Source organism: Sorex fumeus, unplaced genomic scaffold (assembly GCF_029834395.1).
Source record: "Sorex fumeus unplaced genomic scaffold, SorFum_2.1 ptg000044l, whole genome shotgun sequence".
Classification (NCBI taxonomy): domain Eukaryota; kingdom Metazoa; phylum Chordata; class Mammalia; order Eulipotyphla; family Soricidae; genus Sorex; species Sorex fumeus.
In genome coordinates this window covers 70,123,011-70,147,699 of record NW_026606101.1, presented here as the reverse complement: position 1 = coordinate 70,147,699, position 24,689 = coordinate 70,123,011, and the positions used below count along the sequence as shown (strand labels likewise).

General features: G+C 55.2%; 1 protein-coding gene across 2 annotated transcripts in view; it reads right to left on the bottom strand.

Annotated features, from left to right (window-relative positions):
* The window catches only part of PXYLP1 (2-phosphoxylose phosphatase 1), a 58,337-nt gene extending 35,914 nt beyond the window's left edge, over nt 1–22,423 (bottom strand). Inside the window, exon 1 of one of the 2 annotated variants that reach the window (XM_056121676.1) lies at nt 22,376–22,423. The gene's annotated coding sequence lies outside the window, so the exon portion shown is untranslated. Of the gene's footprint in view, nt 1–13,509; nt 13,635–22,375 lie in introns of those variants that run through there. The other variant, XM_056121675.1, reaches the window with a different exon arrangement.
* Between the last annotated feature and the right edge of the window lie 2,266 nt (nt 22,424–24,689).

Here is a 24,689-nt window from a genome sequence, read left to right as displayed (position 1 = left end):
TTACCTTTACCTTTGGGGCCAGTGCAATAGCACAGTGGGGAGGGCATTTGCCTTGCACGCCACCGACCTGGGTTTGATCCTTAGCATCAAAGGGTCCCCTGAATCCCACCGGGAGTGATTCCTGAGTGCAGAGGCAAGAGTAACCCTGAGCAATGCTGCATGTGGTCCCCAAAAACAAACAAATAAAATTATACATCAGTCAAGGGTTTAACGTGCAAATTAATAAAAAGAAAGAAAAAAAAGTCATGCATCAGGAGAGGGGGGAGGAGAGAGGGAAGGGAGAGAGAGGAAGAGAGAGGCGAGAGAGAGGAGAGAGGGTAAGAGAGAGAGGAGAGAGAAAGAGAGAGGAGAATCTAGAGGGGGAGAGAGAAAGAGAGAGGGGAGAGAGAGGGAGATAGAGATAGGAGAGAAAAAGAAAGAGAGGGAGAGAGGGAGAGAGAGAGGGAGAGAGAGAGAGAGAGTTCTTCTTGAAAATGGGCAATGGGACCAGGGATGAAGCTTAGCAGGAGGAGTGCTTGCCTTACATGTGTGGCATCACCAAAGAATAATAAAAACCAAGGTGGGCAGAGGACCGCAGTGACATTTTTCCAAAGAAAGCATTCAAAGGACTAGCAGGTGAGATAATGCTTGACACCATGAATCATCAGGGAAATGCAAATTAAAACCATAATCACTATCACTTTACACCGATTAGCTATTCCACTGGGAGAGTGTAAAACCAAGAGATTGCTCAGGATGAAGAGACCTCCTGTTGGCAAGAAGGCAGCCACAGTTAAACAAATAGCATTAATGTCTCTCCAAAATTCGGAAATAGAGCTCCCTTAAGATCCAGATAGGGTGGAGCGATAGCACAGCGGATAGGGCATTTGCCTTACACGCAGCTGACCCAGATTCAATTCCCAGCATCCCATATGGACCTCCGAGCACTGGCAGGAGTAGTTCCTGAGTGCAGAGCCAGGAGCAATCCCTGAACATCACTGGGTATGACCAAAAAAAAAAAAAAAGGAACCAGTTATTTGGTTTCTGGATATTTATCCAAAGAAAACAAAATTACAATGGACGCTGGAGCAATGTACAGCACGGTGGGTGTTCACCTTGCATGCAGCCAACCTGGGTTCAATCCCTGGTACCCCAAATGGTCCCCCAAGTCCTGCCAGGAGTGATCTCTGAGCATGGAACCAAGATGAAGGAAGGGTGGGAGGGAGGGAGGGAGAGAGAGAGGGAGGAAGGGAGGAAGGGAGGAAGGAAGGAAGGAAGGAAGGAAGGAAGGAAGGAAGGAAGGAAGGAAGGACGGACTACACATCCTAGCACAAGCTTCCAGTGCTAGATGTAGTAACTTCTAGTGCTAAGTTGTGGGTATATAACCATGATGGCTACAGATAACAATTTTTGTCTTTGTTTTCATTTGGGGAACAATGTCCAGTTGTGCTCAGGGCTCACTCCTGGCAGGGCTTGGGGTGCCAGAGATCAAACTTAAGTCAGCTCCATGCAAGGCAAACGCCCAGCCTACCTTATCTCTCCAGCCCCCAGTTAACGACTCTGTATCATATAGTTGAAAGCTACTGAGGGTAGATCTTAAAATTTCTCATCACAGGGAGGGAAAACGTAACTATGTGAAGTGGTGGATGTTACATCACAGTAACCGCTTTGCAATGCATACCTACATGAAATCATTCTCCACCGCTTAAGCAATGACAGTGCTACTGACCGCCACATCTCAAGGACAATGGGGAAAGAAGGCTAAAAAGATACTGAGCAAATAAAAAATGTGTGTGTTAAAAAGTACAAAACACCCCCAAGAGAAAGGCCAATGGCATGTTTCAGAAGCCAGGACTCCCCAAATTCGTGTGGAGCGGGCAGTCTATCCCATTCTTGCACCCCATCCTTGAAACCATTGTCCTGGACCCAAACTGGACTGTTTTTGTACAGAAAACAATAATCTATTATTGTCATTAAAATTTGGGGATTTGTTGCAGCAACTTAACACTACCCCTAACCCTGATGAATACTTTTCCAAATACGTAGGTTTTAATCAAAGATATGTAAATGAGTATCTTTGGAACACCTGAGTCATCATAGCTCAATAGTGGTTCAGTCCTCTCCATCCCCCCCAAATTTTTTTTCTTTTACTGGTATATTTCCAGGTGTATCTACTTGGAATGTGGGTGTGGCAAAAAAAAAAGATAAATGAGCAACTATTTTATTATCATAAAATAGAATCCTAGAGTTTTTTCTTTTGGGAAGCAGGCCACACCCACCAGTGCTCAGGGCCTTCTCCTGGCTGTGTGATCTGAGGACCACACCAGTGCCAGAGGCAAAGAAATCAAAAGAATAAACACATGGGGCTCTATCAAGTGGAAACATTTTAACAAAGTGAACAACAGGACCACAGAAGCTATAAGCAACCAAGAGGTGTGCAGGGAGAACATCTGGGGGGCGTGGAGGTTGCTATCCAAAAGAAATGCAGAACTCACACAACCAAACACACACACACACCTCAAGCAGCTCAGTAAGAAAATAGCAAAAGGCCTGAATTGACACTGAATTGACACGTCTTCAAGGAAAACAGACAGATGACCACAAACACATGAAAACAATCTCTGCGGCAGTAAGCACTGGAAATGCAAACTCAGACCACAGGGCAGAGCCGCTCCTGGCCGGGGAGCCTGTCTCAGCACAGATGGAAACTCCAGTGCATCATCAGCGGGGATGTGAAATGCTGCGCTCGTGTCGAATACAACGGAGAGATGCTTTTTGAAGATAAAAATAAGAGGCTGGAGCGATAGTACAGCAGGTGTGCAGATTGCCTTGAACGTGGCCGACCCAGGTTCAATCCCCAGCATCCCATATGATGCCCGGAGCACTCACAGGAATATTTCCTAAGTGCAGAGCCAGAAGTAATCCCTGAGCATCACTGGGTATGGCCCCCAAAACAAAACAAAAACAAATAAATAATAAAAATGGATGAGCCAAAGAGATAGTATAGCAGGTAGGATGCTGGCCTTGCACACGGCCAGCCCAGCTTCCATCCCTGGCACCACAGATGGTCCCCTGAGTTCCACCAGGAGTGGTCCCTGAGTACCGAGCCAAGAGTAAGCCCTGAGCACTCCTGGTGTGAGCCCAAGCTAAAGCAAAATGAAGATGGAAATTCCACATCAAAACATCTTTCCCTGGTTAGCTGTCAGAATGACACTCCATTTTCCATAACCTTAAAAACTTCCTCCCTTGGCTCCCGTAAAGCCCAGGACACCCTGAAAATGACTCCTCAGACAGTCAGTGAAATTGATGATTCCCTGAAGGCCACGGCAGTGGGAAAAATCAACTGTCTTCTTCAGGTCCCAATGAAAACAATCCTTGTGGGTAAAAGAAAGTATAAATAAGCCCTGAACTGTCTGAGTCACTCAGAGAAGTTGCGGGTTCCAATGGGCTTAGCTGAAAGCTAACATCAAACATACAGTTGACACTGCAGATTAGTGAAATGCCAAGATCCTACTTGGAGGTCCTGTCGTGTAGTTAGGAGTGGGGACTGATAGGGCTGGAGCGATAGTACAGCGGGCAGGGGCTTGCCTTGCACGCATTCAACCTGGGTTCAATCTCCAGCATCCCATGGAATCCCCTGAGCACTACCAGGAGTGCTCCCTGAGCACAGAACCAGGAGTAAACCCTGAGTATCATTGGGGGTGACCCAAAACCAAAAAAAAAGTGGGTATTGGAATGATAATAAAACAGGGAAGATGGTTCCCTGGAATATGGCTGAGAACATCTATGACCCCTCCAAATCCCACCAGGAGGAAGCCCTGAGCACTGCCAATGTGGTCCTGAGACCTACAGATATGCAACTGTGCCTTTGTGGGCAAAATGGATGTAATGTGAGGTGCTGATGCTCAATGAAGTAAGTCAGGAATGAAAGACAAGTTCTAGATGGTTTCAATTACAGAGGGACTGAAGCAAGCAAACAAACGCAGAAGCCAGAAAACTAACTCCTACACTAGGCAAAAATCCTGTCAACCGAGTTAAGTACCAGTGGGTTCACTCTATGGCTTGGAGGCCAGCCACACATGCTAGGGGGAAAGGCAGCTCAGATAGAGAAGGGAGCAGCAAATAAAGGGTGTTGGGAGGATCCTCCCAGGATGGGAGAAGCATGCTGAAAGTAGACTATAGACCGAACATGATTGCCACTAAATGCCTCTTTTGCAAACCACAGCACCCAAAAGGAGAGAGAGAGCAAAAGGCAGAGTGAGATGGGGGGATGGGGGGTGGGAGGGATACTGGGATCCGTGGTGGTGGAAAATGGGCACTGATAGAGGGATGGGTACTCGAACATTGTATAATTGAAACCCAAGCACAAAAATTTGTAAGTCTACAACTGTACCTCATGGTGTTTCAACTAATAAAATTTTTTTTAAAATTCTGGCGGCTCTCAGAGGGAAGTAAGGGGTTAAGGGGGTTAGGGGTGAATATCAGGGTGTTTCATGGCAGGACACACTGGAATTTGGGGGTGGCGATGTGGAGAATTATTAAGAAAGGCATGAGTCCCTGAACCTCCATCAGATCATAATGTTAAATCCAAGGTAAAAAGTTACAAAGAAGTTCTACAAATAACCAGGTAATAAAGGCCTTGGGGCATTTCAAAAAGAAAAGAACTTTTTATATGTGTAAAAGAGCCTTCAACTTCCCAGAGACTTAGTTCTTAGAATGGGCAAGTAAAACCCAGTTACGGTGCCCACGGCCACATCATCTCATTTGTAGTATATAAAATAAACACTTTGAAAAATTCACCATCTGGAGGCTGGAGCAATAGTATAACAGGTAAGGCACTTGCCTTGCATGCAGGTTCAATCCCCAGCATCCCATAGGGTCCCCTGAGCACCACCAGGAGTGATTCCTGAGTGCAGAGCCAGGAGTAACCCTGAGCATCACTGGGTGTGACACCCCCCACCAAAAAAATAAAAATAAAAATAAACATTGGGCTGGGGAGCTGGCTCAGAGGGCGGGAGGACAGACTTTGCACGTAGGTATCCCAAGTTCAAGCCAGCACGACACAGTCCCCTGAGCACTGCTGGGGCGGCCCCTGAAAAATAATCACCAGCTCCAAGTCAAAAATCTACCCATGTTGGCTTCCAGGACTCGTCTGGCTTCAGATCTTATATTCAAGTATTTCACGTGGTAGAGTGTGTTCGCGTCTTGGACGCACAGGAAGGGCTCGGTTCCCTTCTTCCGTGCATGTGACTGTCCACCGTGGCCAGCACCGTTTGCTGAAGACAGTCCTTTGCCCCACTTGCACATGTGGCTGACCCAGCAGTGCTCGGGAACGACTCCTGGTGCTGAGCTCAGAGATGATGCGAGTGCTCGAGGACCCACAGACAGAGCCAGGCACAGAGCCAGGCGCATGCGCGAGGCCAGCACCGCTAGCCCTGTCCTTCCTCTCTAGCTGTAGATTTCCGCATTCTCCACCACGCGTGTATATGGGTTTCTGGGTTCTGTTCCGTGCCACTGGTGTCTGTTTTCATGCCAGCGCCACACTCCTGGGTCACCACCCCCAGCTTTGCTCCTATTCTTCAAGGCTGCTCTGTCTCTTCGGGATTTGGTGGTTCCGGAGACACTTCAGGATTGTAGTTTTGTTTTGTTTTGTTTTTGCTTTTTGGGTCACACCCAGCAATGCACAGGGGTTCCTCCTGGCTCTGCACTCAGGAATGACTCCTGGCGGTGCTCAGGGGACCATATGGGATGCTGGGAATCGAACCCCGGTAGGCCGCGTGCAAGGCAAACGCCCTACCCACTGTGCTATCACTCCAGCCCCCTAGGATTGTAGTTTTCTACCTCTAAGGAAAATGCTCGGATTTTTTCTTTTTTTTGGGGGGGGGGGGTTGGCCAGGGGAGTGACAACCATCAGTGCTCCTGGACTATTCCTGGCTCTTTGGTCAGGAGTGACCCTTGATCCCTTGATGGCACTCAGGGGAACCGAGGTGGTGCCAGGGACTGAAGCTGGCTCAGCGTGGGTTCATACAAGCAGCTGTCTCCTGTGTATCTCTCCTGAACTTGATTGGAAATTTGCTTTTCAGTGCTGAGGATGGACCCCCAAGCCCCACACATGCCATGCGAGTGCTCTCCCTCAGAGCCGCCTCCACCCACTGCCCTGGGACGCTCATGGGGCTCCCCCCAAGTCTGTAATCACTTGGGGTTATCGATATTTTGACAAGATGCTTTCTTCAGACCATGAGCCTGGAATATCTTCCCACTGACTTATGTCTTAGATTCTTTTTATGCAACCTACAGTTTTCAGCAAGAGAGCTTACCCTTCCTAGGTTAAATTCCTTCTTTCTTTCTTTCTTTCTTTCTTCCTTTCTTTCTTTCTTTCTTTCTTTCTCTTTCCTTTCTTCCTTCCATTCTTTCTCTTTTCCTTCCTTTTCTCTTCCTTCCTTCCTCTCCCTTTCTTCTCTCCTTCCTTGCTTCTTTCTTTCCTTCCTTCTTTCCATCCTTCCTTTCTTCCTCCTTCCTTCTCTCCTTTCTTCCTCCCTCTCTTCCTTCCTTCCTTTTTCTTTCTTCCCTCCCTCTTCCCCTTCCCTTCCCTTTATTGCTGCTGTTGACCTTCATGTTGACCAGGGGGTCACACATGTTCCTGGCTGTGGTGCTCACGCAGTTAGTGCTCTTATACTCAGCCACAGTGCTCCGCAAGATTTGCACTCACTTTAGCTTCAGGCCTTGCACATGTGCTCACCAGGGCTCACACCTTCTATAGAGCACACACACACACACACACACACACACACACACACACTTGCAGTGTGGCCAGGAACTGCTCGTGGCTGGGGCATCACAGACCATGCCCACCCTCATCATCCTCCCTCCTAATGAGATGACATGGTGCTGGCTTCAGGGTACAGCAGAGGCGACAGTGAAGAGGAGCTGGAAGCCGGAAGACAGGCCCAGGGCTGCCAATGTACTGGGGATGCCCCCCTGAAATCAACCTTTAGCCAAAAGTGCCCCCTTATTGCACCCCAGGCGACTATAGCCTCTGCAGGTCATTCCAGTGCCCACCCCCAGGGGGCAGCATCGCCCACTTTGGGGAAGACTTCCGGTGATGTCTGAGGGATGAGCCCCTGATCTCCAACATCTCCTTCAGGTTTGTACGGGGTCCCATCCGGGAACAGGCCAGTGTCTATCCTCTACGGGATATACCTTCCACTTTTCCTTCCTCTGACTTGTCAGCCTTTGGGAAGCAAGGGGAGAAACGGTCTCAGATAAAGGCCCGCCCGTGGTCTGGGAAAGAGCCCCCCAAGCAACGGGCTTTGGAAAATAATACAGAGACCAGGGCAAGAAAAGTGCAAAACCTGTAATGTGCCTTCATGAGAAAGGAGCCCCCAAAGGCTACAGAACTCATAGCACAAACTCTTGTATTTTTCAGGGGTCACACCCAGAGTTGCTCAGGGCTTACTCCTGGCTCTGCACACAAGGTCATTCCTGATGGGGCTCGGAAGGCCACATGCGATGCCAGGAATAAAACCAGGTGAGCCGCGTACCAGGCAAGCGCCCTACCCACTGTACTATATCTCCATCCCCACATCCACGATTATACTTTGTAGATGTGCACAGATGGCCGTTTGGGGGGCAAAGGTTGAACAGAAGCATGGTGCCCAGGGGATCATGTGGTCCTGGGGGTAGAACTGGGGTTGGCGGCATGCAAGGTGGGCACCCAAATCCCTGCTATCTTGGTGGCCCACAAGCACAATATTCAGGTAACACCCATGCCTCACCCTTCAGACGGGAGCTCCCACACGCTCGTGAGTGGCCCCTACATGACAGCGTGGCAGGGAAGAGCTGGACAGTGCTCATTAAGACAATGGACATGCACACGCTGCCCAAGAACTCACATCTGGGTGTCTGTCCTGGAAAGGGCTCACTCACGCATACACAACAGTAACGGAAATAATTACCAAAATATGAACCAATGAGGGGCTGGAGGGGAGGGTGTTTGCCCTGCATGCAGCAAGCCCGGGTTTGATCCCTGGCATTCCATTATGGTCCCCTGACAGGGGTGATCACTGCCAGGAGTGATTCCTGAGTGCAGAGCCAGGAGCAGCCCTGAGCATCATTGAGTGTGACCCAAAAAGCCATATATAGCGGCTGGAGAGATAGCACAGCGGTTAGGGCATTTGCCTTGCACGCAGCCGACCCAGGTTCAATTCCCAGCATCCCATATGGTCCCCTGAGCACCGCCAGGAGTGATTTCTGAGTTCAGAGCCAGGGGTAACCCTTGTGCATTGCTGGGTGTGACCCAAAAAGCAAAAAAAAAAAGCCATATATATATATATATATATATATATATACACATATATGAACCAACGAGGGGCCGGAGCGATATTACAGTGGGGTGGGCATTTGCCCTGCATGCGGCCTACCCGGGGTTTGATCCCTGGCATCCGGTCTGGTCCCCTGAGCCCCGCCAGGAGTGATTCTTAGAGTGCAGAGCTGGGAGTGTGTCTTGTGCACTACCAGGTGTGAGCCAAACCCCTTAAAAATATAAATAAGTGACTACTTTCTGGGACCAGAGAAATAGTCCAGTGGGTTAAGATGTTGGCTGTGCACATGGCCAGGTCTGATTCAACCCCTGACACTGCTATACATGGTTTCCCTTGAGCACAGAGCCAGGAGTAAGCCCTGAGCACTGCTGGGCGTGGCCTCCAAGCAGAGAAACAAAAAGAGATGAACGATGCAGTGTGCAGGTGTCAGCAAACTAGACACAGTGAACTCTCACGTGGGTAAAGCAGAGGGGATCTCAAGGAAACGTGGAAAGGGCTGAAAGGAGAGGCGGGAAAGGAGACGGGCCCCTGCTACCACCGGCAGAGTCTCTACTGGGGCTCCTCCAGATTCCCCCATCTGTGCAACACTGTGTTTTTACAACGTGACGTGTGCGAATACCCAGGAGACTCAGATTACGAATGACAGTGTGTAGAGGGTGGGGGGAGCTGGCTGGAGAAGGGAAAACAAACACGCTCTGTACGGCAGCCTGTGGAGTTTGGACCCCTGCACACTGCGAAGCAGACAAGCTCGCGAAGGGAAGAACGTGGTTCGAGACAGGGGTGAGACGTTCGGGTGAATATTTTTGGAATTGTGAACGTACTGCTATTTTTATTTATGCATTTGTTTTGGTGGTGCTGAGGATCTCTGGCTATTTTTAAAAACGAATGGGCGGAGGGGTGGGTGGTGAAGCTCAGTGTGAGGGTGCAGACTCTGCCTGTACGCGGCCTCAGTTCTATTCCCAACACCCCCTCCCCGCCCTAATTTGAAATAAATCAAAGGGGGAAGGACGGGAGAGAGAAGAGTCTTAGGACTCTTCTTCTATCATTTATAATTTTCTGCATTTACCAAATTATCTTAAGCAAACGTCTCATTTTTCAAATCGGGGGAAAGCAAAGCTGTTTAATACAGAGAATTTTTTTTTCTTTTTGGGTCACACCTGGTGATGCTCAGGGGTTACTTCTGGCTCTTATTCAGGAATTACTTCTGGCGATGCTCGGAGGACCATATGGATGCAAGACAAATGCCCTTCTGCTGTACTATCATGCCAGCCCCCACATAAATGATTTTTAAACAGCGTAATGAGGCAGAAGTCACAAGGCAGGTTCATGATAAATTCAGAGACCAGGGTTGTTGAAAGGGCATCCCCTTCAGGGTCTGAGAGATAGTACAGCGGGGAGGGCACCTGCACGGCACACTGAACCCGGGTTCCAGCCCCAACACCCCATACGGTCCCCTGAGTCCACCAGGAGTGAGCCCTGAACGCAAAGTCAAGAGTAAACCCAGAGCCCCCTCAGGTGTGGCCCCCGAACAAAAACAAAACAAAGGGTGCCCTTCTTTCAAAACACAGTACAAATGAGTTTTTACTTGACGCGTCAGAGAGATCAAACTCAGTTTACTGCTGGAGACCCCTGCCCCCCTCAGCAAAGTTGCATCCCTGCTCTAGAACCTCAGGGACACTGAGAGGAAGGCAGAGGGAGGAGGCAGGGCTCTGCTGGGAGGGGCCAAGAGGGCTTCTGGGAAGAGGGGGACACTGCTAGAAATCGAGAGGGGGGAAGGGGTGGGAGGGAGGACCCAGCGGAGGCGCCCCAGGGAGGGTCCCGGGCCTGGACGGTGATGTGGGGCTGACTCAGCTGAGAACTGGGTGGAGGGTGGGGCTGGCGTCAGACTACTTCCTGCGGGAGCAGAGGGAGTCCAAGAAGGTTCCAGCACAGTCGGGAGCCAAGGGGAAGGCGGCGCAGAAACAGCAGTCAGGGAAGGAGCCGTAGCAACACGGGGAGGGCGTTTGCCCTGCACGTGGCCGACCCGGGTTCGATTCCCAGCATCCCACATGGTTCCCTGAGCACCGGCAGCAGCGATTCCTGAGTGCAGAGATAGGAGTGACCTGAGCATTGCCGGGTGTGACCCCCCCAAAAAAAAGAAAGAAAGAAAGAAAAAGAAATAGCATTTGTGTGGCTGGAGCGATAGAACAGAGAGTAGGGCGTTTGCCTTGCACTCGGCTGACCTGGGTTCAGTTCCCAGCATCCCATATGGTCCCCCCAAAACCGCCAGGAGTAATTCCTGAGTGCAGAGCCAGGCGTAACCCCTGAGCATCGCCGGGTGTGACCAAAAAAAAAGAAAGAAGAAGAAATAGCATTTGCCACAAGGATCCAGGCAGGACAAGAGAAGGTTGGTTGGTTGGTTTGGGGGCCACACGAGGTGTTACTCAGAGCTTCCTCCCGGGGGACCATATGGGATGGGGGGATTGAACCCAGTCGGCCACAGCCAAGTGCCCTAACAGTTGTGCTATGTCTCTGGTTCATGCCTGTATGTCCGTCCCACCCCCAGGGCCCTGCGAGAAGATGGATCCCCTTGAATTCCTGGTGACCTAGCCAGTAGGTTTTCCTAGGCCAGAGTATTGGACCAAGCGGGGTCTACAAATCTGATGGTGATACCTTGGCGTGGACCCCATTCCCAAGGCGGCAGGGTCAAGAGCACTGCCTGGCTCCCTTTTCCTCCTAAGTTCCTTCCTCTCTCTGAGTCCTGGTTTCTCCTGCTCCATGCGAGTCAGGATTCATTCATTCAGCACACACACTGCACCGCCCAAAATGAGCAAATAGAGCCAGAGAGATAGTACTTGCCTCGGGGAGAGAACGTGCCTTGCACACGGCCGACCCAGGTTCGATCCCCGAGCACCACCAGTAGTTATTCCTGAGCACAGAACCAGGAGTAACCCCTGAGCATCTCCAGGTATGGCCCAAAGAACGAATGAAAAAACAAAAAAGAATGAACAAATAGGGCTGGAGAGATATAGCACAGCAGGTTGAGCAATGAATTTGACCCCCAGCACCCCAAATGGTCCCCTGAGCACCGCCAGAAGTGGTCCCTGAGCACAGAGCCAGGAGTAAGCCCTGAGCATCACCAGGTGTGGCCCAAAACCAAACAATAAATACATAAAAGAAAGAAATGAAAATGAATCCCAAATTCCTGCCTCCTGGGACTGGAGTGATAGGCCAGCGGGTGGGGCATTTGCCTTGCATGTGGCTGACCTGGGCTCAATTCCCAGCACCCCATAAGCCCCCTGAGCCCTATCAGAAGTGATCGTCAGCCTTGAACACTGCCGGGTGTGGCCCCCAAATAAAGAAATGAATGCATTTGCTGCAAAATGGGAAATGCACGTTGCAGGGTAGGAAGGGACTAGGGCAAGCACTTAGGGTAGTGACAATCCTGTAACTTGCCCTTTGGTGGGGGACAAGGCACAACTGGCTCAGGGGACCCTCGGCGCCATCTCCGGGCCCACCTCTTTGCCCTATTCCGCACTGTCCACGTCCTCGGCACTGTCCATGTCGCTGGGCACAGACTGAAGGACACTGCCCTTGGCCTCTCAGCGACTGTGCCAGACTCAGTCTCTGCTCGCGTTTCCTGGGGGGACCCAGAGCAAAGGTCTGGCGGTCCCCAAGGCTCTGCATTCCCAGGGTGTGCCCCCCCTAACGGGCAACACTTCACGTTGCCTGGACACCACGCCCACAGTGGACGCCAGCATGAACGGTGCTGGTCTGAGTGTGCCCAGACCGGCATTTCCTGAGCCACGACAAGGCCAGCTGTCTTGGTGGGAGCGGAAAGGGGGGTGCAAACCCCACCCCAGGCATTGACGCGCCGGCTGCAGAGCCCCATCCTCGAGGCTCCACGAAAGAGCTCGTTGGCACATGCCCGACCGCCGCGGAATGACAGCCCTGGCTCTCCCCGCCAACTCCAGGCTGGCGTGCGGTGCCAGCCTCTATTTTTACAGGCTGAGTAATGCCCAGGCAAAGGGCCAGAGAAGCGTCGGAGACAGAGCGACAGGGCGAGCGAGGTGACGGCATGGTGTCCTACGTGGCCTCTGACAGTCCCACAGCCAAGCCCTCCCCCCTGGCTCTGAGCCCTCGGCCTTGGTCCTCCCGGGCTGCCCGGTGCTGGCCCCAAGCCTGGGGCCTGGTTAACTCCTGCCTGGCCACAGCTTGGCTACCACCTCCCACCACCACAGCGAGGACAGCAGCGAAGAGGCTCACCTGGCGTGCTGCAGACCCCAGCTCTATCCCCAGCCCACGGACAGTTCTCTGAGCACAGCCAGAAGTGACCCCTGAGCACAGGTGGGTGTGGCCCAACCCTTCCCCCCATGCCACCTTCCCAGGAAGCGTTCTCTGTTCGAAAGGTGGGCGAATCCCCCAATACTGGATTCTCTTGCCCTCCTACTCAACCTCGCACTCACACAGCTCTTGGGCCTCCCCCAAACACCACCACCCCCCCGCCAGGGATGAATAAGCGGGGGTGGGGGTGCAGAAGGTCATCCTGAGGATGCCAGGACGCAGAAACACCTGCCACAGAACCTTCTGGCAAACTGCACAAGAACAAAGCGCGGCCACCCAGCCGATGAAGGCGGGCTGAGAACAAACAGCCGGATGTGGGGGAACGGGTCCCAAAGGACTCCTCGCGTGGGAGCAGAGGTCACTCCCGGTGTCCTCTGCAGATGCGGATGTGGGCTGGACGAGGGACTGAAGAGTCTCCCCAGCTCCAGGGGCAGGCAAGGGCTGCTGGCCGTTCTTCCAGGGTCCCCTCCAGCCCTCAAGCTCATCCTCAGCAGCTGCGCAGAGCGCGCCCCAGGTCAGGGTGGGGTCGGCCCTTGGGCAGGATGCTCTGACCCTGCTCCCGAAAGGTGGAAAGAGAAGCAGGGATTTCAACCAGAGGAGCCGGGGATACGGGCTATTTCGGGCTATTTCGGGCGACAGCCTTCTTAGCGCGTTGTTTGCTTCGAGGCAGACACCCACCGTTGCCCTCCGTCCTCGCTCTCGCTTCCCTGCCAAGAGATTGCTGATCCTGCGGGGGACCAGCGGGCAGAGACAGCGGATCCTGAAATCCACGCCTGGCCCTCCAGGGGCGGGGCCGCCTCGCCCGCCTCCGTGGCGGCACGTGACGCAGCAGCAGCCAATGGACAGTGAGGAGTAGTAACTGACCAGCAACAAAGGACCAACCTACCTGCGCCACGCCCCTCCTCCAACGCTGATTAGCCTAAGGGAGAGCAAAGGAGAGCGGCAGGATTCAAAATCCGGGTCTCCGAACCACCTCTGGTTCTCTGAAGCAAAACTCCCACGCCTCGGGGAGACCGGGGAGGGCTTGGTGTGCGCAAACACGAAATGTCTAAACAAAAGAAAGACAAAACAATAAAAAAAGAAGAGAGAGAGAGAGAGAGACAAAAAGCAAAAAACATAGAAACGTCTAAGAGCTGGAGCGATAGCACAGCGGGTAGCGCGTTTGCCTTGCACGGAGGACAACCCGGTTGGCCCAGGTTCGATTCCTCCGCCCCTCTCGGAGAGCCCGGCAAGCTGCTACCCAGAGTATCTCCCCCACAAGGCAAATAAATGACATATTCGATATGCCAAACACAGTAACAGCGAGTGTCACAATGGAGATGTTACTGGGCCCGCTCCTGCAAATCCATGAACAATGGGAGGACAGTGCAGTGATGGTCTATTCTACTAGAGCCGTCAAAGTTGGTTTGTTATAGCACTGAGTCCACTCGCCTGTTCAAGGCAGCGATGACCCCCAATAGCCTTTTAACTGCAAGTGCTCATGGGACATGAATTGTCAAGGGAAGAAAGTTTGCTGATGTTTGGGGTGGGGACAACTGTTGAAGTCTGATTTGCTAATAAGTACTTGGGCAAAAGATGGCCCACGGGGTAAAGTGCCTGCCCAGCCGGCCGCCATCCCTGATCCAACAGCAGAACCCTCGGGCTCACTCCAGAGCTGGGGGCCAGGAACCGCAGTGAGTCCTGCTAGGGGTGGCACCAAAACAACAAAAAAAAAAAGTTACTGCAGTATCACTGTGACCCAGGGATGTCGCTCCCAAAAGAGAACCCGTCCTGGGTTCCATCCCTGGCATGACAGACATAAACAGGAATAAAATGAAAGATACCATGGGGCTGGCTCGTCCTTCCCGCAGCAGCCCTTGTGGCCCACAAGTAAAAGGGCCAAGGAAATCACACACATGTCAGGGCAGACATACTGGGCCTCCGAACCCAGGGCTGGCCAACACTGATACTCAGATGGCCTCGAGAAGATGAATCAACCAGTGTGTTCTCGCCACTTTGGTCAGATCTGCAGTCTCTTGCAGCCAAACACACAGCTGGTAGGACCCTTCCTTACACGTGGCTAGGGCCCTTTCCTTACACGTGACTGACCCAGGTCCGATCCCCAGCATCCCTGGGGTCCCCGAGCCCTGTCAGGAGGGATCCCTGAGCACAGAGCCAGGAGTAAGCCCTGAGCACTGCCAGGTGTGGTCCAAAAACAAACCAACAAACTTTAAGCTCTTAGCAGCCTTTCAGTCAGTCCCCAAACCTTTCCTGGGGTCTCTCTCAGGGCCCCTGGCCCCAGGGCGGCCGTTTCTGAGAGGAGCTGTGTGCCGTATCTGTCCACAGCTTCCCGTCCAGCTGGGGAGCTGGGCCCACGAGCGAACAATCCCAGTGCAGGGCAGGGATGCTGCCCCAGATGACGCGCGAAGGCCCGGGGGAGTCTGCTCACTGGGCAGTGGGCGGGCACTGAGGCGAGGAGTCCCCCACTTCCCTGCTGCCCTTCAGAAGCAAACACTCCCCCGGCTACGAAGCAAGTGGAAGAATGCTTGAGGCTCCGCTAAGCCAACTGCAATTACTTACTGCGCGTCCTCTTTACACACCATCAATCAATGCAGCTGTTCGGAGATAATCAGCCGTCATTAGGGCAAGATGCACACCAACGGAAAATCAAAAAGCATATGCTGCTCGCTGAGAAATGCTGGAAATTATGTAAACCGGGGATGAGGGAGGGCGCTTAGATTTCCCTGCCTGCTGACGTTAGCCGGCTGCTCAAACGTACTCTCACAAAGAAGACACAGTAATTATTTTCACCTTGACGACAGAGCATTAGCCAAAAGAAAAAAGAAAAAAACATCATCCATCTAACACCAGGACTTCTGACCATCAGTGGCCGAGCTTTGATCTTTCCAGGTCTGTGTTTCCATTAGTCACTAGGATGGAGACAGACAAGTCGGCGACAAGAGACAACTGGTCTGGGAAATCCAGAAGCAACCAAGACTGGGGAAGGAAGAGCCCCGAGGGATGAGCGGGAGAGGAGAGGGAAGGTTTGACTCCATTCTGCCCAGCGGCTTAGAGATAAACGGAGATTATAAATGGCTCAGGGGGTTGCAGGGGATGAATGAACGGCAGAACAGGCCTCGACTTTATTTCCCAAGGGTGGGACAAATATTATAAAAAAGAAAAACACTCATTGAGATCCTCATTGACTTAAAAGATAATAAGAGCAAGGGGGTAGGGGGGGGCCAGGAAGGGGCTGCCGGGCTTTCTGGACTGTAGCCGCTGCTCAGTGGGCAGCAGGCCAGGAGAGTGTGGACAAGTACAAAGCACCCGGCCGTGGGTTTCCGCACAGGGAGCCCAGGAAGGAGATCTCGCTAGGCCTCAGCCCCTGGCAGGGGGCCAGTGCCACGTTCTCCAGGCAGGAGAGGCGGCACAGGGCGCCAACGCTGGGCTCTTCTGAGGGACGTGTGGAGCGGGTGAGGGCAACTGAGGGGGAGAAGATCTCCCTCCCCAGGACAGCTATGAAACCAGGACTCTAAGCCCCGTCTCCTGGAGTTCTGTGGGGTAGAGCGGGCCTGGCTGCTGTGGGCACGGGATGCCCTGCTGCTGTGGATACGGGATACACTGACTGCTCTAAATTGGTCCCCCCCCCCCCCTTGGGCCAGTCGCTCCTCCCTCCCACGGCTGGGTCCCCACTGGTCCTGGGAGCTTCTGCAGCTGCAGGGAGGTTAGTCCCTGACACCAGCCAGGGCAGGTCCAATCAGGACCAAGAAGACTTTGCCGAAGTCGGAAGCCCGCGGCCTCTGGTCACACTTCCCGCTACCGACCAAGGGGAATGAGGTAGAGTCAGGCACGGTGGGGTGGGGCAGGACGCAGGGCTGGCATGGGCGACACGCGGCCCAGCCAAAGTGCTGAGGCCAAATCACCCCAGAGCCCAGCTGCTGTCCTGGTCACCATTGACTAAGGGCCACATGGCAGCCACTTGCGGCCATCAGAGGAGGCCTGGAAGCCGCGTGTCGTGACCCCACCGGCAAGCCCGTGGGGACTGAGCTCATATCTGTCTCATGCTTTACGCAACAGCCACATCTCAGGGCCCTGGGTTGTATCTGGAAGGAATGAACATACAGTAACAGCAGAAGGAATGAATATACGGTAGCAGCAGCTCAGGCCAGTCAACCGTGCGGAGGGGAAGGTGCTTGTCCCGTGCCAACCTGGCCCTTCCCGAGTACCACCAGGATCGAGCCCTGCGCACTGAGCCAGGAGAAGCCCTGAGCACTGAAAGGCATCCCCCAAATGAAATGCTAATGATGGTTAATCGTGTTTAAGTGTGAAACACGGGCCATAGTGTTCTAAGTCCTTGTCGCAGAGAGACTGTCAGCTTGAAAGCAAGGCCAGCAGATGGATATCACCAATATCTCAGCGTTAGAAACAGGGCAACTGAGGCACACAGCAGTTAAGAAACAATGGTGCAGACAAAAAAGGGATGGGCTCCCCGGCCAGGGTGGCCACCAGGTCCACCGCCAGGGTGGCCACCAAGTCCACTGCATGGTGCTGGGTACGCGCCCACACGCAGCCCTCACGCAGCGGGGGGACCTTCGACAAGAACCTGTGACACCCAGAAACCCACAGAAACCCTGCTGGGGATGAGCCTCTGCCCTTGGCTTATTCGAGGACACCAAGACCAACTGAGTCCTGAGAACCAAAGAGAAGCCCTGCCACTTGGAAGCGACCTTGGAACCTCGGGACTCCAGCGTTCAGAATACCCGGGTTTCGTGGTATGTCTCTGCTCAGAAGATCTAAATCCAGGGGAACACTTTCAGAAGCCTCCAGACTACCCAGAGGGCCAGAAAGAGGTCCCAGGCAGAGGGGCCTGCTATATGGGGCTCACCAGAATAAATGCCCCGACAACAGCAGCTCCAACTTCTAGAACCCTTGCCATGCTATCCTTGGCAAAATGCTACACCCGCCTATACTTCTTTTCTGTTGGGTTTGGTTTTGACTTGAGCCTGCCCTGGCAGTGCTCAGGGTTTCCTCACGCTCTGTGTGCAGAGCTCACACCTGGCCGTGCTCCAGAGCCCACGAGCGATGTTGGGGGATCGAACCTGGGTCAGCCACATGCAAGGCCAGCCCCTTTCCCGCTGCTCTACCTCGCTGGCCCCGCCCATGTCTAGACTTGTTTGAAAAGCCCCTGGACAACTTTGCCCACATTCTAGGAACCGCTTCGAAAGCTGACTCATTGGTTTCCAGCTCTCCACGATTGTTTCAAGCCTCCGGACTTTTCTATCCAACCTTAATAACTTCCCTCTCTCCACCTCACAGCTTCTTTCATTTCGGGGGCAAGGAGTTAATGAGGCCATAAAGGTGTTTCTTCAATTCTCACTTCAGATTCTCTTTCATTCGCAAGTGGCTAGACTGGAGGGCCAGGGCTTCCTTTTATTTCATATTAAAAAGTCCCACATGACAAGGCATTCTGTAAAGGCCAGAAGTTGGGGGCTGGATCCCAGAACAAAGGTGGTCTTAGGGAAGGAAGCTGCGGTTTCCACGGCTGGAAAGACACACAGCTCCGAATGATGGAGGGACCAGACAAAGTAGCGTAGAAATAGTGTCAGTGGCCACCAGGGAGAGAGTAAGCTACGCAGGGTGATGGGCAGGGTGATGGTTATCATCTCCGTCTGAAATTCAAAGTTCTGGCTTCGGTGCTACCGCTGTTGGCTGTGCTGGAGGAAGTCGGTCTCAGAGGGCAAAGGAGAAAGCAGAGGGCTGCCTGGGGACCTACAGCCATGCTGGGGGAAGAGACTCTGCAAACTACAGCAGACTTGCTGGTGTGAGCACCCCAGCAGGAGCATGGGGGGGCTGTGGATGGTGAAGGGATGAGGGGGAGGGGAGATGCAGGAGTGACCCAGGCTGTCGGAAACCAGCAGAAATTGGCAGAATTGGCCTCCTGGGGCCCTCCCCCCCCCCAAACGCACACACCCAGACCTCCCTCCAGCTCTTTCTTCCAAGAGCCTTTTAATTATTCGCTTCCTGGAGGCGGCTTGTTCTTTGCAGATGGGTGCTTCCTCCCCAGAGCTCCTGCAAACAGCTGAGAAGTTTCCGGGCCAAGGCTCTGCTCCCGTTCCCTCTCCAGCTGCGGCTACTCAGTCCCCCTCAGCCTCCCTATGTCCAGGGCTGACCCCCGGTCAGTGGGGCTCCCGGCACCACTCTGGGAGAGGCTCAGCCTCACTCAGAAATGCAACCTGGCTCGGTGCTCTCTCATTTGCTAAGTCCCACTGGTTTCCCGGCCTCCTAAGAACTAGGGCTGTCCGTAGAACCTTCCGGATTCCCTGGGGCCATGGGCCCATCTCTATGGCTCTGCTCCAAAAGGTGGCAGGTCCCCGCCCCAGAGGCCAGTAACCAGCAGAAATTGGTAAAGCGCTGTACTTGCCTAGCACACAGTCGAGCCGACCCGGGTTCAATCCCCAGCATCCCCTGAGTACCACCCAGAGTGATTCCTGAGTGCAGAGCCAGAAGAAACCCCTGAGCATCGTCAAATGTGGCCCAAAACCTGAAACAAAAACAAACAAACCCCAACCCCCCCCCAAAAGGTGGCAATCCCCCTTACAAAAATGTGGACACACATCCTTAACCAATAACCAACAACCACATCTCAGGCAGGTTCTGGGGCGAAGCCAGCACTATCAGGACCGCAGACATCCCATCCTCATCCCCCTCCCTCCACAGCAATCTGTCTGTCTGTCTGTCTGTCTTTCTGTCTCCCTTTCCTCCTTTGCTCTTCCTCACAAACGCAGGCATTAATTAAACCTCTTCTAGAAAACAGATTAGGCCCCGGGAATTCTGGGTAAGAGCCATCGCAGCAGAGACCATCTGGGCAGGAGAGATAAGCCCCTGAGGGCGGCTGCCCATCTTCAAGTGACATTCCGTATCCCTGCCTTCCCACGTGCCCCCCTGCAGAGAGGAGCCCCAGGGTGCTCCCTGGGGCCAGCCTCCAACAGCAGCAGGAAGGTGCCTCTCGGTCCCTCTGCCAGGGGGTTCTCAGCCAGTTCCGCCAATCACCAACATGCCAGCACCACCAGCAGCACCACCGGCGCCCTTCCAAAAGGGCCGGAGCTGTGTCGGAGGGGGGCTCTCGGGGGGGGGGGGCATGGCCCGGGGGGCTCCAGGCACCTCCCTGCAGATGTGAGACCCAGAGTTCAGTTCCCATCCCCCCACATGTGCTGCCCAGCAAGGTCCTGGCAGCTCAGTGTGAAGCCACCAGCAGCCCCAACACGAAAGGGGTGCAGGGGTGCAGCCTCCACAAGCACCGGACCAGACTTGCACGCACAGGTCCAGTTTCCCCTTCCCCACCCTGCCCCAATCAGCATAAGGATGAAGAGGAGGGGGAGGAGGGAACAAAGAAGGGGGGCACCCTCCAGAGGGGCAGTTTCAGGCCCCCCCCGTGAGGATGTGCAGTGTGAAGCTGCCAGTAGCAACCCCCCCAGGAAATGACTCTGAGGTCTGTCCCAGGGAGTTTGGGGGGGCAGGCAAGAAGGCAGAGTGGAAGATGGGGGATCAAGCCACAGCCTCATCCCCCAAGCCCCCATTCTGGAGTGGGGACAGTTGTGGGCCTTCGTGCAAAGGTGAGGGAGCCCCTCGGTAGAGCGCCCCCAACCGGAGCGACTGTAGGGTGCTGGAAGGGCGATCTGGAAACAGGGAAGCTTGACTGGACACATGTGCATGGCCTCAGACGGGGTTCCAGCGGGACTCCCACTTCTATGGCCCCTTTGCAGTGGCTGGAGGTCCAGCCCAGAGCCACCCACGGGGCCTGGACCCCAGTTCTTTACGAGCAGCACATAAAGCCCCCACCACGGACCCTCACCTGTGGGGGATGCAGAGAGCAGCCAAGGCCAGAGACGACACAGCCCTGACCACCAATAACATCCCCAGGCACCAGGAAGAGAGTCTGGGGACGCCTATGGGGGTCCATGGGCTCTTGGGGGGAGGGGCTGGTGACACCCCCTACACACACACACACACACACACACACACACAGAGCCACCGACCTGGCTAATAATTAACTATTGTTCGGTGGCAAACACAGGCTAAGCTGATTCTGACTCAAGCCGATCAAGAGCCATGAGCATGGCAGGCTCACGAGTGGATGTCCTGTCCCTGCTGGCCTCTGGCCACCCCAGAACACCGGGAAGGTGGGCCGCTCAGGAGTTGGCCCCTAAAGGACAAGAGCCCACTACAAAGCCTCTCTCAGGGGCCAGAGACATGGAGCCATGGGTAGGGTGCTTGCCTCGCAGGCTGCTAACCCGGGTTTGACCCCCTGTACCCCACGGGGTCCCCTGAGTGCCACCTGGCGTGACCTCTGAGCACAGAGCCAGGAGTAGGCCCTGAGCAGTGCTGGTGGAGGCCCCCGACAAGCAACAAACAAACCAAAGCGAACCAAGTTCTTTCTCCGAAACAGGCTGCTTTGCCCTGGGGGAGCGGACAAGCAGGGCCTGCGGCGTCCCCTCTGGGCCTTCACAGAACCTGCCTGCGACTCTCCAGCCTGGGCACCGAAACCTCTCCCAAGGTCACAGGGTCTTGCACCCCACACTTCCCCATTACGCTCCCTCTCCTGGCTCCCGAGTTTACTTTCTGTTTTACAGGAGCACAAGCAGCTGGACTTGGGGGCCACCCACCAACGTCTCACCTGGCAGTACGGAACTGGCGTCTGGTGCCAAGGCTCAAGCCCAGGCAACTTCCCGGGTGCTGGGCTGATGCTCAGTGGGGCCCCTTGCTCAGGCTCCAGGCCCTGGGTTTACTCTATGCCTTGCAAACCAGGACCCCCAAAACACAGCCTGCTTCCTCCAGGAGCCCCTGTCAGCGCCGGCTGCACACGCCCTGGCCGCACACCCCCCTGACCGTACACCCTCCTGACCTCACACGCCCCTGACCTCATAGCCCTGACCACATACCCCCCTGACCACACACAGCCCCTGACCTCACACCCTCCCGGCCCCACACCCTCCGGCCGCACAACCCCCTGATCGCACAACCCCCTGCTCTGCTCGAAACCCCTGCCCGCACTTCCTCCTGCGGCACACCCCCTGCCCGCACACCCTCCTGAGCCTCCAGCCGCAGCCACAGGTAGGCCGACCGGAACTGGCCCGGAGAACCACCTGCACCCCGCAGAAAGGCGGTGAGGGGGACAAAGCCAGCTGCTTGGAAAGGTCTCGCCGGGCGCCAAGTTCACAAGCAAGAGAGACGCTGCGGGGTGGGGGGACAGGGGGTACAAGGGGGTACAAGCTTCAGGGCTGTCACCACGCGCCCCTCCGCGGGGACCCTGGGGATGGGGGTCAGCACCCCGAGAAGTTGCCGCCGCCGCCGCCGCAACTGCCCTCTTACCTGCCCAGGTAGGGGGCGGGGGGGTCCCGAGAGCTGGAGTCCTGGGGGGCCGCGGGCGGCAGGGGTGCGGGGGGTCTGGAGCGAGAGGCCAGGCTGGAGGGGCGGGGACGCGGGGGGAACCGTGGGGCGACGGGCGGAGAAGCTAGGCGGCGGCCCGGGCCGGGAGGAGGGGAACGAAGGTTTCGGGGAGCCCCAGGCGAGCTCCCGAGGGGCGTCGGAGCAGGGGGCGGGGGCGGGCGCGCGGGGCGCGCGGGACCCCCCGAGCGGGAGCGTCGAGCCTGGGAGCCCCCCGGGGCTGGGCAGCTCTCCCTGCCGCTGCCTCTGCCGCCCGCCGGCCCCCGGCCCTGCACCCCGCGCCCGGGACCTCCGCCCTCCGCGCCCACCCCGGCCCGGCCCGCGCTCACCCCGGGGTCCGGCCGCGGCTCGGGCTCGGCGCTCGCCGGCTGCTCCGCCCGCCGCGGGGGAGGCGCGGGCGGCGCGCTCGGGCCGGGGCAGCGCGCGGCCCCACAGCGCCCCCTGCCGGCCTCGCTGAGACCCGCGGGCGGGGTACCCCGCGCATCACCCCCGCGGCCCCCCCAGCCCGTCGCGGGACACCCCGCACCGAGCCCCGCACTGAGCCCAGCACCGTGTGTGTTGGTGGGTCGTTTCTTGGCCGTGTGCGGGCCCCGCGGGCGGCAGGGGTGCGGGGGGCGGGTCTGAGGGGTACGATCCCACGAACCACGACTTTCCACTCTCCGTGTTCGTGTCACCTGCACGCAGATGCCACCTACCCCACCGGCCACCTGGGGCTCCTCTGTCCCCTGTCCCACTACGTGTCCTGTTCTTTAACCACTTGGCATCCAAATTTGCACGACCTGCCTTCTCCCCCTAGGACCAGTGATGTCCGGCCTTCCTGAGCCCTGGTGTCCCCGAATGAAGACATCCCCCACGCCCCCCCCACTCCCCCTTAGCATCATCCCGGGGCCTCCAGCTGGTTCCAGGCACCCATCTCCCTCCTACTCTCCTCCCATTGGCCTCTCATACCCCTGCTTGCAGCTGTTCCCTGTCCCCTTCATGGGTCACCGGGGCACTGTCTGCTGCCGTGGCAGCCACCCCTCCACAGTGGCTTCAACAAGAAAGCACTTGTTCCCCGGTGTCAGTGGGAGGCTGATTTCCTTCCAGGGCTCACAGACATCAAGGAGGCCGACCTGGCTACTTTCCCTTGCAAACTGGGGGCACTGGGGGAGGGAGGAGGAAGGGCGCACAGCAAGGAAGTCGCATGTGGCGGACCCCAGTAATCCCTGGCACAGCGTAGGATTCCCTGGAACCTGGAGTAAACCCTGAGTGTGGCCCCTCCAGCCCACCCCAAACGAAAAGCTATGCTGGCAGCACCCCAAAGGCATGGAGGCCACTGCAAGGCAGACGCAAAGGACAGGAGAAGGCGCTTCCAGCCCTCACGAGAGAAGAAGCTCCAGCAGGAACACGTGTGATAAGAACACGAAGGGGGACTGGGGGACTCTTAGCCCCTCTCAAGCCCCAAGGAGTGGAGTTTAGGAGAAACCCGAGGGAACGAACTTTGCAGAGGGAAGCGAGGTGCGTGTTGGGGGACCACCCGCATCTCTGCTTCTCTGCTTGGGTGCTCTGAGCGCATTTCTCTGTCCCTCCGCTTTCCTGGGGGACGGTCTCTTCCTCCCGCCCCTCCTTCCTGTGAGGGGAGGGATGAAGCTGCAGGGAAGGCAGGTCCAGCTCTCATTGCCTCGCTCCAGCCTGAGGCCATCCCAGGTGGGGTCTCGGTCCTGCTCTGTGATGACCACGTGCCTGAGAGTCCCGTCGTCAGGCAAAGCTGACGGCCGCCCAGTGAGCTGCTAGTGTGCGATGCCACAGTCCTGGGGTGGAAGGAAGAAATGCTCACCCACCCCACTTTGTTTTTAAAAATAAAAAAAAGGCTTAAAGTAGGAAGCCTTCTGCCTTGCTCTGCCCCCCTTGGGGAAACCCCTCAATATGCTGGGAGCCCCATGCCCGTTTCCTTTTCCCTTCCCTTGATAGTCTCTGAATTCTTCTGTTTTCAGTCCTGACAGTTTGAGCACCAAACCCCCAGCACCTGCAGGAACACTGGGGCATGGCGTCCACAGCCAGCGCAGGGGCATGACAGCATTTGAGACCCGGGACCCTTCTGAGGGACCCAGAAAACCACTGAGATGAAGAGCTCCATGCCCAGGGCCTGGCTGGACCCTGGAACTGATGTCGGTGGCATATGTGAAACAGGGAGGAGAAAGACAGCCACTTTCTCCCCATCCGCCTCTGCCACCCGAGACCCAGGGTTACTGGGTTCTTGTCTCATCTTGCAGAAAAGAATTTCAGGAGCAGACGAGCAGTGGAGTAAAACAGATTTTCATTTGGGGGTTTTTGAAGGGGAAGAGGAAGAGAAAAGTGGGAGAGAGAGTAACGCATTCAAGGGAGAACATGGGCTTCCCCAAAGACAGGAAAGCCCCTACACACCCCCCAGCATTAGATAGTAAAGTCAGCATGTCCAAGGTGGCTTTTATAGAGATTTTCCAACCTGGTCTCCTCTGGGGCTTCTACCTAAGTAAGAGTCAGTTGCTAAGGTTGTTGCTAAGTGGGTAGAATTGGGTGCGGCCCTTGAAACTCCTTTTCTTGAACTTTGGTCCTGCTGGATCTTCTCTTGGAGGATGGTTACAGCCTTCTCTGGTATGGGTTAACTGAGGGTTAACCGGATTA